At 45.2% G+C, this 14915-nt stretch overlaps 1 protein-coding gene and 1 long non-coding RNA gene across 2 annotated transcripts in view; one reads left to right on the forward strand and one right to left on the reverse strand.

The window, feature by feature from the left end:
- Positions 1 to 14915, forward strand: part of PPP1R14C (protein phosphatase 1 regulatory inhibitor subunit 14C) — an 84993-nt gene that overhangs the window by 16234 nt on the left and 53844 nt on the right. The gene's annotated exons all lie outside the window — the stretch shown is intronic.
- LOC125102923 (uncharacterized) lies at positions 5650 to 10264 on the reverse strand. Its single transcript, XR_007128231.1, has 3 exons — positions 10182 to 10264; positions 7672 to 7739; positions 5650 to 5707 (listed from the first exon to the last, which is right to left on the reverse strand). It is a non-coding gene; the product is annotated as an uncharacterized LOC125102923 (long non-coding RNA).

Here is a 14915-nt window from a genome sequence, read left to right on the forward strand (position 1 = left end):
AATCTACGGTTCTTTTAAAATAGTGGTGGGCATGGGTATGCCTGTCCTCACCTGTGAGGAAAGGGCTCCCTGTCACAGATCTTTACCATGTTAAGAGCAGCTTTTCTGGGGCTTTGCCTTCTCCCCTTTCTGAGGCAGCCAAGAGGTTTTTATTTTTAATTGCAAATAATTAAGGAAAAAGTAAGCTAACAATTTTGTTCATATTCTATTCTTTACCTTTGCCAACTAAGCACTGGTAACGCTTTGGGAAATCAGGGTGTCCTTGGTAAGATTGGTTTGTCACATTCTGCATCCCTTCCTGAGATCCCCCAATCCCCTAAATGATTTTTTTTAATGTGCATATGAAAGACTTACTCTTTGCACTATAGAGTTCTCTGGGTTTCGACAAATGCAGAGTGTCATGTGTACTCTCACAATATCACATAGAATAACAATGGAATACTATGCAGCCATCAAAAGAAATGAAATCTTGCCATTTGTGGTGACGTGGATGGAACTAGAGGGTATTATGTTTAGCGAAATAAGTCAATCAGAGAAAGACAAGTATCATATGATCTCCCTGATATGAGGAAGTTGAGAGGCAACATGGGGAGTTTGGGGGGTAGGGAAGGAATAAATGAAACAAGATGGGATCAGGAGGGAGACAAACCATAAGAGACTCTTAATCTCACAAAACAAACTGAGGGTGGCCGGGGGTAGGGCGTAGGGAGAGGGTGGTTGGGTTATGGACATTGGGGAGGGTATATGCTATGGTGAGTGCTGTGAAGTGTGTAACCCTGATGATTCAGACCTGTACCCCTGGGGCTAATAATACATTATATGTTAATAAAAAAATTAAAAACTTCAAAAAATTAAAAATTAATAATAAAAAATCATATCACATAGAATAATATCATCGCCTTAAAAAAGTCTCCTGTGCTTCACCCATTCAGCTCTTTCTGCTTCTCCCCAGGCCCCTGATAACCACCGATCATTTTAGCATTGCCGTAGTTGCACCTTTTCTGGAAGGGCATAGAATTGGAACCAGACAGTATAAAGCCTTTTCAGCCTGGCTTCTTTCACTTAGCAATAGGCATTTAATAATCATCTATGTCTTTTTGTGACTTGGTAGCTCAGCTCTTTTTATAACTGAATAATGTCGCATTGTATAAATGTACCACATTTTATTTGTCCATTTGGCTGTTGGAGGACATCTTGGTTGCTTCGGGTTTTGGGCAATTATAAATACACCCAATACATACATTTGCATGCAGGCTGTTCTGTGGATATAAGCTTCAGATCAGTTGGGTAACTCTGCCAGATGTCAGGGCCCAGGTGCCGGGGACCCTGCAGTGAACCAAAGAGGCCAAGAGTCTGTGCTCCAAACACAAACACAGTGAGCAAACTGAAGTGGGTTCAGCTCAGGAGAAGTGCTGTGAAAGAAACAGAACAGGCCGAGGGGATAAAGGGTGCTCTGTGGCCTGTTGGGTGGGACCAAGGAAGGGCCTCCCCAGGCAAGCGGTCACACGGGCACCTGGACCTCCATGATGAGAGATGACTGCAGCGGTGCAAAGGCCCTGGGTGTACGTGTCACTGAAGTTTGCTCATTTTAGTTGCCATCCCATATTCCACGTGTGAGTGCGTCACACTTCTTTTTCATCTGTTCTGCTTCTGATGGGCATTTGAAAGGTTTCCAGTTTGGGGCCGTTCTGAATCGAGGTGCTGTGAACATTACCCCACACGTCTTTTGGTGAACATATGCCTGCGTTTCTGCTGGGTTCTATGCATCGTGGCGAGATTGCTGGCTTAGTAGGAGTGCATATGTTTGGCTTTGCAGACTGTATATTTCCAGAGGATTGTATATATGTCAGCCAAGAGTAATTAGACTGACTTACACTCCCACCGAGGTATAGGAGACGACCAGTTGTTTCCCCCCGTCCTTGCCAACACTTGGTGCTTTCTCTTTTTCACTTTCACTCTTAGGGAGACCATCACATTGGGGTTTTAGTTGACATTTACCCGAGGACTTAGAAAGTTCAGCCCCTTTTCATATGCTTATTGATACTTTGGGGATCCTCTTTGAGAAGTGCCTGTTCAAATCTTTGGCCCACTGAAAAGTAAAACGTTGAGTGGAGTTGTCTGTCTTACTGATTTTTATGAATCCTGGCTACTAATCTTTATACATCCTAGATAAGCATCCTTGGTCAGAAATAACGTGTTGTTTGAATATTTTCTCCCACAATGTGAGCTGCCTTTTTTTTTTCACTCTTGTAATATTAAGTGTCTTTTGATGAACAGAAGTTTTTAATAGTAATATTGTTCAGTTTACCAGTTTTCTGCATTTTGCATCGTATTGGAGAAATCTTTGCTCCAAGGCCATGGAGATGTTCTTGTATGTTATCTTTTGGTGCTTTGCTGTTTTACCTTTTATATTTAGATCTGTAATCTATCTGGAATTGATTTTTATGGTATAAGGTAGGGATCAAGATTCATTTTTTCCCCTCCAGTTGACCCTGTACCATTCATTAAGTGTCATCCTCTGTCCAGTGCACTATTGTCACCAATCAGGGGACCATATCTCTGTGAGTCTGTTACAGATTCTGCTGAGTGTGTTTTAATGTTGGGTTAAGCCTTCCCGTCTTGCTCACAATACTTCCATTTTCATTTCCTGGCACGGTGACCCATGCACTAAAATGGTAAATGGTTAGTAAATATCAACTATTCAAGGAGCAGGTCTGAACTTGCCTTTAGACAAGTGCATTTAAAATCTCTAGGCTCAGGCTCAAAGAAAAGATACTCAGATTTCATTTTAGAAAAGACTTTACTTGACTAGTTAATTGTGTTTCTTCAACATGCCCCAATATGGTTTTGGACTCATCCTGCTGGTGGAAGTCCTAGGGAAGGTCAGTTAACTTCAGACCGTCCAGTCGGTAGTACTGTATCTATTCAACCCTCCAGTCAGCCACCCAATAAAATTTGTTATGGGTCTACTATGTACCAGGCATAAAGGAGAACTATTAAATAATGGGATTCCTTCTAGAGTTTCCATTTTTAATTTTAGAATATTTGTTGTTTCTTTCTTTATAAACTAAATGCTTCTTTCTTTACAAGTTAAATACTCAGTACAAGAAGGGCAATTTTTGGAATTTTCTTCTATTGCTAGGATAGCTTATTCTATTGTAGTTATTTAAAATTTTTTGTGTGTGACAGTCTGGGTAAACAGGCAATAGGCCTAAGCATTAGAACTTTTATATTGCTATCAGAATATTTTAAAACAAATTGAACCCTACAAAAGAAAAGTGATTAAATTTTTTTAAAAAGCACATTATTTATTTTAAAAAAGCACACTATTAGTGGATTCAATGAGCAGTTAAATGCTTTCCTTATTTTCAGAATTTAGTGCCAGCCCCAAGACCACATCCAGTGTAATGGAGACGTGTGTTTTCTGGAGGCTGGCATTGTGCCCAGAAGGGGCCAGTCAGTTGTCCTTACATCAGATTGCACTACAAATGGGGGGCATGCTGAGGGCTGCTGTTGCTCTGGTACCTGTCCATCAGGGGGCCTGTCTATGGATGGCGTCTCCACAGCCACCATCTTGCTCGGTTATGGTAGGGCCCTGGTTCACATCACAGGACCTCTCTGCTCCTTGCCTCCCCCCAGAGGTGTTCATGAGGAGTGGTGGGGTGGACAGATGGTCTAAGCTGGGGCCAGCCCTCAGCATTAGCTGCTGGAAGGCGGGGCTGCCCCTGTCAGCTCTTTCTCGTCTACTGCTGCCTGTTTCTGATGGTTTCCAGTTCCACCTGTTCGGAGCCCTTTGTGGACGCTGGAAGAGATAGCTGGGGAGCTGGGTCATGGCTGGCTCTGCCCTGCCTCAGGCAAAGCAAAGAGACTGGCAAGAGAACAGGGTGTCTGTGCTATTGACTGTCGCTTACTTGATAGAACTTTTATTTGCTTTCATATTAGTCAACGTCGGCTCTGTTTTTAGTTTCTCTCCTTGAACGTGTTGTATATTTAGTGAAACCTCAGCTATCCCGAGGCCACTAATTCTGTGACCTCAGCCATTTCAAACACAGCAAAGAACCCGGGAGAAGGCAGATGGGGGACTTCGAGAACCTGAAGAGCTGCCCTGGAGTTTATGTTTTCATTTCTTGGGGAAGGTCTTGGGCTGGGGAGAGCACGTCGACTCTTCCTTGAGCCACAATTCCAACAAGCTTGGCCTCCTGACTTCTTAGCTCACCAGGCTCTAGAAGCCGCACACCATGCTGCTCGCTTGAAGTACTGGGAGAAAGTCTCCAAGTGACAGCTGACAGCCTGACGGTGAGGGGTTGACAGAGAATCTATAAAAAGCTCAGAAGATTGGAGCCGTCTCACAGAAGACAAAGAGCTCCATGCATGCCAGTGGCCTGGAGGGTAATGCAGCACAAAGGAATGTCTGCTCACAGGGCTGACCTGAGTCATTAAGAAAATACTAATTCTGTTGGTAGCCTCTGCTTCAGAAGGCAGACACATGAGTAATATGTTAGAGAGATTTTCAGAAAAAGAGGCCCAGTGTTGTTTACCTAAAATAACTTGCTTATAGAGATCCATTGTTTTCCTCAGGATAGTCAATATTTTTTTCTCTCTCTCTGTCTTCCTTCTCTCTTCCTCTCTCTCCCCCTCTCTCTCTCGCTCTTCTTGCTTTCTTTCCTGCTGTTCTCTCTCCCCACTCTTCCTTACCCTGGTCCCTCCACCTACCTCCCCTGCCCAACTGCTTTTCCTCCCCTCCCCCACCCCTGCCCAACACAGTGCAGTTTCCCATTTGTCTCTGAAGGACACAGGTATCCAGTGGGTTGCTGGTAAATGTTCAACAGCTGGTTCTCAGGAAACCAACCAACCAACCAACCCTGATTTATAGCATTTGTGCCTTTTGTTGGTGTGGATTAGCCACCCCCACCCCTGCCAATTTGATCTCAGGCTACCATTGTGAAGTCACCAAGTGTGGAGCAGGGATGAATATTTCCTCCATACAGACCCAGTAGATGTAAGCAACCTCCGGAGTGTAGACAGGAGTGAAAGGTAATGAAGTCATTAAAAAGTGCTAAATTTTGAGCATTTATTAACTTTATTTTACTTGTCACTAACTTCCTTGTATGTTTATATAATTTAATTTTCAAGGGCTGTGCTTGGTAGTTGGCTCATAAAATCCCTGGAAGGTTAACAGTTGTCTCTCGTCAGCTGTGAGCCGTCTCTGGCACGTACCCAGCCCCTTGTAGCTGAGGGAGATGATGCCATCTTATCCGAGCATAACCACAGTCCAACCAGCTCTCGAAGAGAATCCCAGAAACCTATAGTTAAGAGAGACCCCCCCCATCCATTCTGACCTCTTCACCTGCCACTTTAATTCCATCTACAGCCAGTGAAAGGATAGTCCCAGGCTTCCGGCACTTGGGTTTCTCATGTCCCAGTACAGAATCTACCGCTGACCTTTGCGCTCGAAGGTGGAGGGACACGGGCTTTTCCCACCCCAAACCATCCCTGGAATTTAGTGTCTTTCTCCTGTTGCTCTCCAGCTTCATTCTCATGAAAAGATTTCATTATTTAGGACATGTTTTATTGGGGGGAGATTCATTCAAAGACCTCCATGTCATTAAGTAAAATCAGCAAATGTTTATTAGTGCTTGTTATGTGGTAGGTGGTTTGTAGTTCCGATTTTTTGATGAAGAGTTTATTTTACTGTTTCAACACCCATCTATAAAGGATATTTATTATACAGGCTTATTATATATTCATAGGTGTGTATATATATAAAACCTATATATATATCCATATATACTCATTATATGGTATTTCTGACATTCAGAACTAATATTTCAATTTCCTATAGATAGGAAATATTTGATTCTCTTGGGCTAATGATACCAGACAGCCTTCTAGATCTTTCTAACCCTGGGGCACTGGTGCCTTTATGACATGGTGGAGCTCTTCTGTAAAGCTGTATTTTGGTGTGTGTTTGTTAATGCGGCAAACCACACTAGACTTCCCATATGGGGCCCTGTGGTGTGGTGGGAAGGACACGGCCTGCAGACCAAGGCAGACCTGAATCTGAAGCCCAGCTCTGCTCTGCTCACCAGCTTGTGATTCTTCTTCCTTTGGGCTATTGGGAGTTGGTGTTATGGATATTTCTTCTTTCCTTAAGAAGACTTGGTTTATTATGGGCCTCAAAATAGAAGCTCCTTAGTCTGAAGATAAAATTCTTTGGAAATCCTATCTGACATCTCTCCTGGTGGGCACAGTTCTGTAACAGGAAAGCAGTGGGTGTGTGGGTGTTGTGCGTAATGGGTACAGAGACTGGCTCCCGGCAAGGAATCTGAAGGGACAGTCAGGCTGCTCCGTGTCCCTAAAAGGCCAGATTCATCCAGCTTCATCAGGTGGCCAGATGTGGGGGTGAGGTCAGGTTCTCACATCCCATGCTTGGGTATCTCTTTGGTTTAGCGTCAGCCATATTGCTCTTAGTGTCACTCAGTCAAATCATCTTAAGGCCAAACTGGCACTTGCTATGGCTTCCCTCTTTTTATTGATGGTGTGGTGAATCCCCCCAACAGACCTGGGTTGTGTTTGTTTTTGAAGTAATTTTAGATTTACAGAAGAGTTGCAGAGACACTGATGAGTTTTCCTGTTCCCCTGTCACTGGGGTACATCCAATGTTAACATCTTTTCATGTACATTTACGAAAACCAAGAAGTCAACACTGGTATAATACTATTAGCTCAACCACAGTCTTTATTCCTATTTCCCTGGTTTTTTTTCCACTAATGTCCTTTTTCTCTAGCAGGACCTAATCCAGGATCTATCAGATCGCATCTGGTGGTGTTTGTCTTTGGCTCCTCTCATGTTCCACCCACTCTCAGTCACCTAATCTAGTCCCTTATACCCACCCTTCTTTTCGATTCTCATGGAAGTGCCTGAGCTTAGCCTCAGCTACTTACTACCTCACTTGTGGACCCTGGCATATTATTGTTGGATTTCTGTCGCCAGATTTTCTGACCTTCTTGGGAGCTGCCCAGAACTGGCAGGGAACCATCGGAAAATGGACCCCTGTGAGGTAGCTCAGACTTTTCCCTGGCTGAAAGCTGAGCTCCTCACAGCCTCTTTTCTAACCCTTCCAACATGGTTTTGCACCACCTCCCAGATTCTACTTTGGCCCTCTTCTGCAGACAGGGGGATCTCTTGGGAGCCTCCCCAACATTGCTTCCTATCTCACAGTTGCCAACCTTGAGTCCTGCTGTGTGCAGGAACTGTGTTCTTTCATTATTTATCTTACTCAGTCTTTAGGGCAGTACCTACGAGGGAGACCAGTTAGAAACTGAGGCACAGAAATGGGAGTAACTGGCCATGGTCACACAGCTAGTATGTAGCTGAACAAGGATTTGGACTGAGAGAGTCTAACTGTGGACCTTAAGTTCTTGAGCACTCCAGTCTCTCGTCTCAAATTCAAGATGGTCCCATGAGTTTTGCTCATGCCATTCCCACATTCCTTCACCAAACCCTTCCATTTTTTTAGTGAGGATTCTACTCATCCCCCAAAGCCAAACCGAAATCTCATTCCCAAGAGTTATTTTTTTCATTTTAGACTGAAATCAATTTGTTTACCCAGCCTTCTTAATACTTATAAATCAATTAAAATAAAGGCTTTATCTCTCAGCTGGCACTTACCATATGCTTCCTGTGTGTGTGATTTCTTATGGGTGTGCATCTAATCTTCCCAATTTGACTGTAAGCTCCTAGAGGGTGGGAACTTGGTTAATTTTTTATTATTTTTTTAACTTAAAAAATTAACATATATTATTGGTTTTAGAAGTACAGATCTGTGACTCATCAGTCTTATATAATACTCAGTGCTCATTATATCACATGTCCTCCCTAATGCCCCTAATGCCCATCACCCGGTTACCCCATAGGAAATAAACAGGTTTGCTAGAGGGGGAGGTGGGTAGAAACTCCAGAAAACCTGTTTATTTCCTATGATTAAGAGCCTCTTATGGTTTGTCTCCCTCTCAGGTTTTGTCTTGTTTTATTTTTTCCTCTCTTGCCCTATGATCCTCTGTTTTGTTTCTTAAATTCCACATATCAGTGAGCCATATGATAATTGTCTTTCTCTGGTTGACTTATTTTGCTTGGCATAATATCCTCTAGTTCCATCCATGTCATCGCAAATGGCAAGATTTCAGTTTTTTGATGGCTGCATAATATTTTGTTGTGTAGTGTGTGTGTGTGTGTGTGTGTGTATACATATACACACACACACCCCATATCTTCTTTATCCATTAACCTGTTGATGGACACCTGGGCTCTTCCATAGTTTGGCTCTTGTGGACATTGCTGCCATAAACACTGGGGTGCATGTGCCCCTTCGGATCACTACATTTGTATCTTTGGGGTAAATCCCCAGTAGTGCAGTTGCTGGGTCACAGGGTAACTCTATTTTCAACTTTTTGAGGAACCTCCATACTGTTTTCCAGGGAACTTTGGTTTATAATGTATTATGTCATCCAAAAAGTCCAGTGTACAGTCTCTGTTGAATAAATGTGTTTTTTTTCTCAATGTGGTTTTAATTTGAATCTCCCTGATGGCTAGTGATAATGAACATTTTTTCATCTGTCTGATACCCATTTGTATGTCTTCATTGGAGAAGATTTCTCTGTAATGAGTAAATGAACAATTACACAGCAGGCCTCCAGTTTTTCATCCACCCCACTTTTCAGTGCCCATGGCCACGTCTCTTCCTCCTCTTAAATGCTCTCCCCCTTCCCTTCTCCCACTAGACATGACTGCAGATACGTTTCCCAGAATACACTAGGTCATCTTGAGCTTGGACTCTTCCAAGGTAACTCCACCTCGAGCCGGGGTTCCCAATTCCAAGTCCTGCCATCCCTGCCCAGTCCTGCCACCAAGCTCCTCTTCCCACGTCCCCAGGATGGCCAATGCAGCCATTCACAAGAACCTCAACACATGCCTCACAGCCACTGCTCTGCCCATTGGTTCATGGCACTACCTCACTTGAAGGTCACGGTCCCATCCAAAGTCAACAGGTGCTTCTTCCTTCAGTAAAATCTCCTCTATTGCTCTGGCTGAAAATGTGATCCCTTCTTTGCACTTCCTTCGCTTGTGTGTTTCCTATCTGCTGTCATAACAAGTTATCGTAGACAATGGATTAAAACAATTCACAGAGATTCATTCTCTTTAGTCAGTGGTCCACACAGTTCTTCCTAGACTACAGTTAAGATGTTAGCAGGGCCATGTTCCTTCTGGATGCTCTAGAGGAAAATCTGTTTGACTTTTACAACTCGTAGATGTATTGGAATTTCTTTTCTTGTGGCCCCTTCTTCCACCTCCAAAGACAGAGCATAGTATCTCTCTGACTCTGACGCCTAACCATTCCTCTCCTTTTCACTCGTAATAACCCTTGTTTTTTTTTAATCATTTTTAAATTTATTTTCAGCATAACAGTATTCATTGTTTTTGTACCACACCCAGTGCTCCATGCAATCCGTGCCCTCTCTAATACCCACCACCTGGTTCCCCCCAACCTCCCACCCCCCCACCAACAAGAGACTATGGACTCTGAAAAACAATCTGAAGGGTTTGAAGAGGTGGGGGGGGGTGGGAGGTTGGGGGAACCAGGTGAATAAATGTGTTTTAAGTAAGTGTGATTTCCTGGAATATCATTTGAAAATAAATAGTGAAGAGTGTCTCATTCTATTTGAAAGATATTATTGATGGCTTGAGCTTTGCTTATGGAGCTGCTGTGGCATTGAATCACTCTTGACCAAATAAAACCCAAACCAACAATAATAATGGGCATCTGTGTTTATTTAGGTTCTGGGCTCAATTCTAAGGCCTTTCCCACATTAATTCTTTTTTAAAAATATTTTATTTATTTATTTGACAGAGAGAGAGAGCGCGCAGGCAGTGGGAACAGCAGGCAGAGGGAGAGGGAGAAGCAGGCTCCCCGTTGAGCAGGGTGCCCGACGCAGGACTCGATCCCAGGACCCTAGGATCATGACCCAAGCCAAAGGCAGTTGCTTAACCGACTGAGCCACCCAGTGCCCCCCCCCACCTGCCACATTAACTCTTCATCCCTCTTAACAAACATCTGAGGCACATATTTTCATCAGTCCCATTTTAAAAGGGTAGGAACGAGGCACAGAGAGATCAGTACTCACTGAGAGGCACAGAGGAGCTGGTGGGCAGGAAGGACTGTCTCCTGTGGGCTGGATCTCCTGGGTCTCCTTCAGTGGGGTCACAGTGGCCTCAGAACTCACCTCTTCTTTTTGTGAGGTCAGAGGTCATTTACCAAGACTACAGAACTTTGATGTGCTGAGTGTCTTTTTTTTTTTTTTCTAAGTGAGTTCATTGCCAGTGTGAGCCTTTATAAATCTTTAACTTCTTGCTCTTTAGGACTGCTTAGTAACTTCCTTTGTAATACAATACTTTACCAATTAAAAATCCAAATAAAGGCAAGCTCCCAAGTGTGGAGGATTTCTAAATGCAAAGAAGTTGCTCTGGCATTTTCTGGGTGGGGATTTGGTCCCCCCAGGACCGGGGGTGGGGGTGGTAGGGCATTATCAGAACTCCTACTTTGTGTGTTTTCTCTGTTCTAATGCTTAATTATTTTACAGCATCTAACCATGTGTTATCGGGTCACCACAGCACATGGCTTCTCACTCTGCTAGGTTTAAGGCTGGTATTTTTCTTAGAATCAGTTAAAATAAAACCTGGATGTCATAACCGTGGCCTGTTTTGGGTAATGCGGTTTAACCACAAGCATACCTCTGGTATTTGTAACTGATGTTTGGTTTGCTGGTTGCAATTGCTCTGGTGGGTCCCGAAGATTCCAAGGTTCTCTCTCTTTGGCAGCAGGATCCCCAGAGCTGCCACACCTAAGTCATAAGTTCCTCTGCTCAAGAAGAATTCACAACTCCACTGTGGGTTTTTAGAGTACTGGCCCGACATGCCTCTGCCCTTTTCTTTTTTTTTCCCCTTTCTTGTAGGTTTATCCTTTTGACTGATTACCTGGTTTTTTGGGGAAGGAGTTCTCCTGATAGCAGTGAACAGGAGGGACCCTGTCGGTCTCTAGGAGGTGAGGGGCTAGGGCCAGTGAGGGTTGGGGTTGGGGAGCCCATGCAATGTTTTCAGCCACCCTGTTGGCTAATCTGGACAGAACAGTGTGGAGGGATGCCCTCTCTGCAGGGGTGCCCTATGGCCTCCTTGAGTTACCAAGCCAGCAATTGCCCCTAAAAACTAAGCTTGAGGCAGGTCACCCTTGGTACAATTTGTGTCTGGCTCCCTCGGCAACCACCTTGTCTTTTTTCCAGCTTCGCGACTTATCATTCAGTTTAACTTGGCCTTTCCCCGTGATTGTAGGTCTTGGTGCCAAAGAGATGACAGAAAAGCAACATCCTGTTTCTATCTGTGCAATCTTTTTTTTTTTTTTAGATTTTATTTATTTATTTGAGAGAGAGAGAGAGAGAGAGCAGGAACAGAGGAGGGGGGAGGGGCAGAGGCAGAAGCAGACACCCTGCTGAGCAGGGAGCCTGAGGTGTGGCTCCATCCCAGGACCCTGGGATCATGACCTGAGCGGAAGGCAGACACCTAACACGTTGAGCCCCCCAGATGCCCCACGCCGTGCAGTTTTATTTAAAGTGCCGAGTAGGTAATTGGGCTCAGTAATTGTGACAGCTTCCTTAGTTTGTTTGAAGGACTTGTTGGTCGAATGCATAATCTGTTTCTTCCTGTGATGTTTGAGTGGATCAGTGGATTCATGTCTTGGAGCCGGCAGAGTTTTGTGACCGTCTTCAACTCGGTCCCATTCAGACACACTCTTTCGTTTCATAGAAATGAGATGTTCTTTTAAGCGTTATTGGGAGTGAGACCCATGGGAGGGCAGGCCCCTGTCATTGCCACAGAGGTCTGTCTAACAGAGGACTGGAAGGAGGGGCTGAATCAGGAGAATCCTGTGCTGTGGAGGACCCTGTGGGTGAGGAAGTGGGCTTCATACTGACTGATGAGTCCACCCTGGGAAATGGGAAGCTGGATCACTAGGAACAGCCAATTATTTAAGGCAGTCCCACCAGGCAAGTAGCCCACGTTTGCCCCGTATGTCAGCTAGCCTTTGGCTTCTGGCTTCCTGTGTTCCTGACTCCATGTCCTGTTTGCTGCCTTCTCTGTACCAGAAATTCTAATGTCCGTGTTACCCAGTCGACAACTTAGACCTACTTCCCAAGATCTCTCTCTGGGTGGTTTTGTTCTAGAAGTTTCTGACTCCACATTACCCTCCAGACACCAGTAAGCCAGCCTTAACACCCAGTGGAAAGGAAGCAGGCCTTTCCCGAATGCCGTGTGACAGCCAGAATGGGAATGAGCTTCTGCTTCAAGAGATGCATCTTGAAAGTTCTGGAAGAACTAAGATATACTGCTTCTCTCTCTACCTGTTGTTTCTGTGAAGCGACCTGGGAAGAAGAGATGGAAAATTAAATGATAATTTGCGCCTATATATGGGTCTTAGTGGTGCCTTCAGGCCAGGTTTATATTGGGAAGGGAACTATCTTGGTAGATAAGAAGTGAGAATTCTTGCCAGTGTGATGGAGGACTCGCCTCTCTCTGTTGACAACACAGGGTCATGTGTGGAGTGTCCTGGGCAATAGAGCTTTTGTGAACATGGAATGGTTTCATGCCTAGGCTTCCTTTCTCTTCTCCTTTCTGTGCATTCCTGTCCCTCTCTTCCTGGCAGAGGGAGCTAGAGTGTGGGTGGGGGGAGCTACCTTAATGGGACTGATCAGACCTACATCAGAACCCCAGAGGCCCGCCTGTCCAGTGACTCTCCCAGTGAGGAGATGGGGACAGACCTCACCACCAAGACCCCATCGCCAGCCAAGAAGATGGGCTTCTCTTTGCAGTCTACGTCTTCCCTCTTTTCTGGGCAGTTGTCCAGTTGCTCATCAGTCTAATGTTTTACCTCACTCATGAACATGCTTTCTGCCACAACTTGCGTGCTGTGACCATCATCTCCTAGAGGGCTTTGTGTGTGTGTCTCCTGACCCCCGGGTGGCCCCTCACCACCCCAGTAGATACTGTGGGGCTTTTGTGTGGAGGTTTTGTGCCCTCCTGTCTGTCTGTGTCCTGTGATAGGGGACAGGCACCATATTGGAAAGGCTTACAGTGACCAGTCTCGGGCCCACCTGGGATCCTTGTGGGGAGACCTAGCTGAAGGAAGCATCCAGATGGCCTGGCTGATAACCCAGCTCATGTAGAAAGCCTGGAGGAAACACCACATATGGGCAGGGGAGTGTGTTGGGGCCACAGGGTCAATGGGAGCCCTATGTGGGATGACAGAGAGGGGCAGGACCAGCTCAAGGATCTCTGGAGACTGTGGGAGATCCCTGAAGGGGAAAGGAGTTACAGTGGTGGAGACTTGTTACTCTCCTAATATGCATGAGCCTCTTTAGCTCCCTCCTTCAACTTAAGTCAGTGCGATTCATTCATAGACCTACTGGAAACATCTCAACCAAAGAGATGGCTGTGTGTCTGACCTAACCATGGTAATAGATGCATCACCTTGATTGCTCTCTGTTTCCTCTCTTGTTTTTTGGGAATCATTAAAGATAAGATTATACCTGGCTTTCAAAACTATCATGGCAATACAAAATTCCGTGTCCAGAAATACTACAGAGGATCTTTGTGCCATTGGTTACCGTGTGATTGCACTGAAGTGATCACCCAAGAGGAGAGTGTGGCTCCTAGTGGTTTCTCTCCAACCCCGACCCAGCTCGGGGAGGTCTGGAGGCATCCACATCTGATATGTGGATTTTCAGATCTTACAGGTGACTCATCATTCACGGAAAAGGAGAAAAATGAGATCCTCTTGGAGGTACCTCCTGGAGGATGGGTTCCAAACAGCGGATGCCGCAGGCCGGGCGAGCTCTCCAGGGAAAGCCAGCCAGCTGCACTTGTTCGCTTTCTAGAGTCTGCCTGTTACTATGAGTGCAGTCCTTTGCAAAGCTCTGTTCTGCTTCCTAAAATATCCTCCCGATTCACTTCCTCTTGAGATGAAGAGAGGCCTGTGGGGTCTGCCTGTCCTGAGAGTAGAGCCAGCCTGGGGAGGCATGGGAAGAGACCCAGGGAGGAGGGACCACCCACAGAGGCCTTCATCCTCACAGTGAGGAGGATGGACTGCCCTGGTGTGGCGAGTCCCAGTAAGTGTCTAGACCTGGGGGCTTGACCACAGGGGCCTTTTCTTTTCTTTTCTTTTTTTAAAGATTTTATTTATTTGACAGACAGAGATTACAAGTAGGCAGAGAGGCAGGCAGAGAGAGAGAGAAGGGAAAGCAGGCTCCCCACTGAGCAGAGAGCCCAATGCGGGCTCGATCCCAGGACCCTGAGATCATGACCTGAGCCGAAGGCAGAGGCTTTAACCCACTGAGCCACCCAGGCGCCCCCACAAGGGCCTTTTGAAATGGAAACTAATTCTGTAGCTTTACCATTTGTTAGACTCTGAATCTGAGGTGTATGTCTCATGTTAAGTCTTGTTGCTTTTCAGACTGGTACAAATAATTGGTTCTATCCATGGTGACTCTTACATCCGTGAGATGAAACAAGCTTATTAGTATTTTTAGAATAGGCATGATGAAACCCAAGGATGGTGCCAACCATAGTGTGAGGAAGATGCGGGTTTGAGTCACACACTGACTGTGCAATTGGGGAAATCACTTGGCCTCTGTGTTCTTTGGTTTCTCCACTTGTCAAATAGTGGGTAACAAGATGTTGTGAGAGTGAACCGAGGTGTTCTATGTAATAAAGCATTTATCACAGTGTCTCGTTGATGGTAAGTGCTCAGGAAATGTCAGCTATTTCTAGAGTTGAGGCAGAGGAGTAGCAACGGAGAAAGGTCTGGGCTGCCC

This window comes from Lutra lutra, chromosome 6 (assembly GCF_902655055.1).
Source record: "Lutra lutra chromosome 6, mLutLut1.2, whole genome shotgun sequence".
Taxonomy (NCBI): Eukaryota; Metazoa; Chordata; class Mammalia; order Carnivora; family Mustelidae; genus Lutra; species Lutra lutra.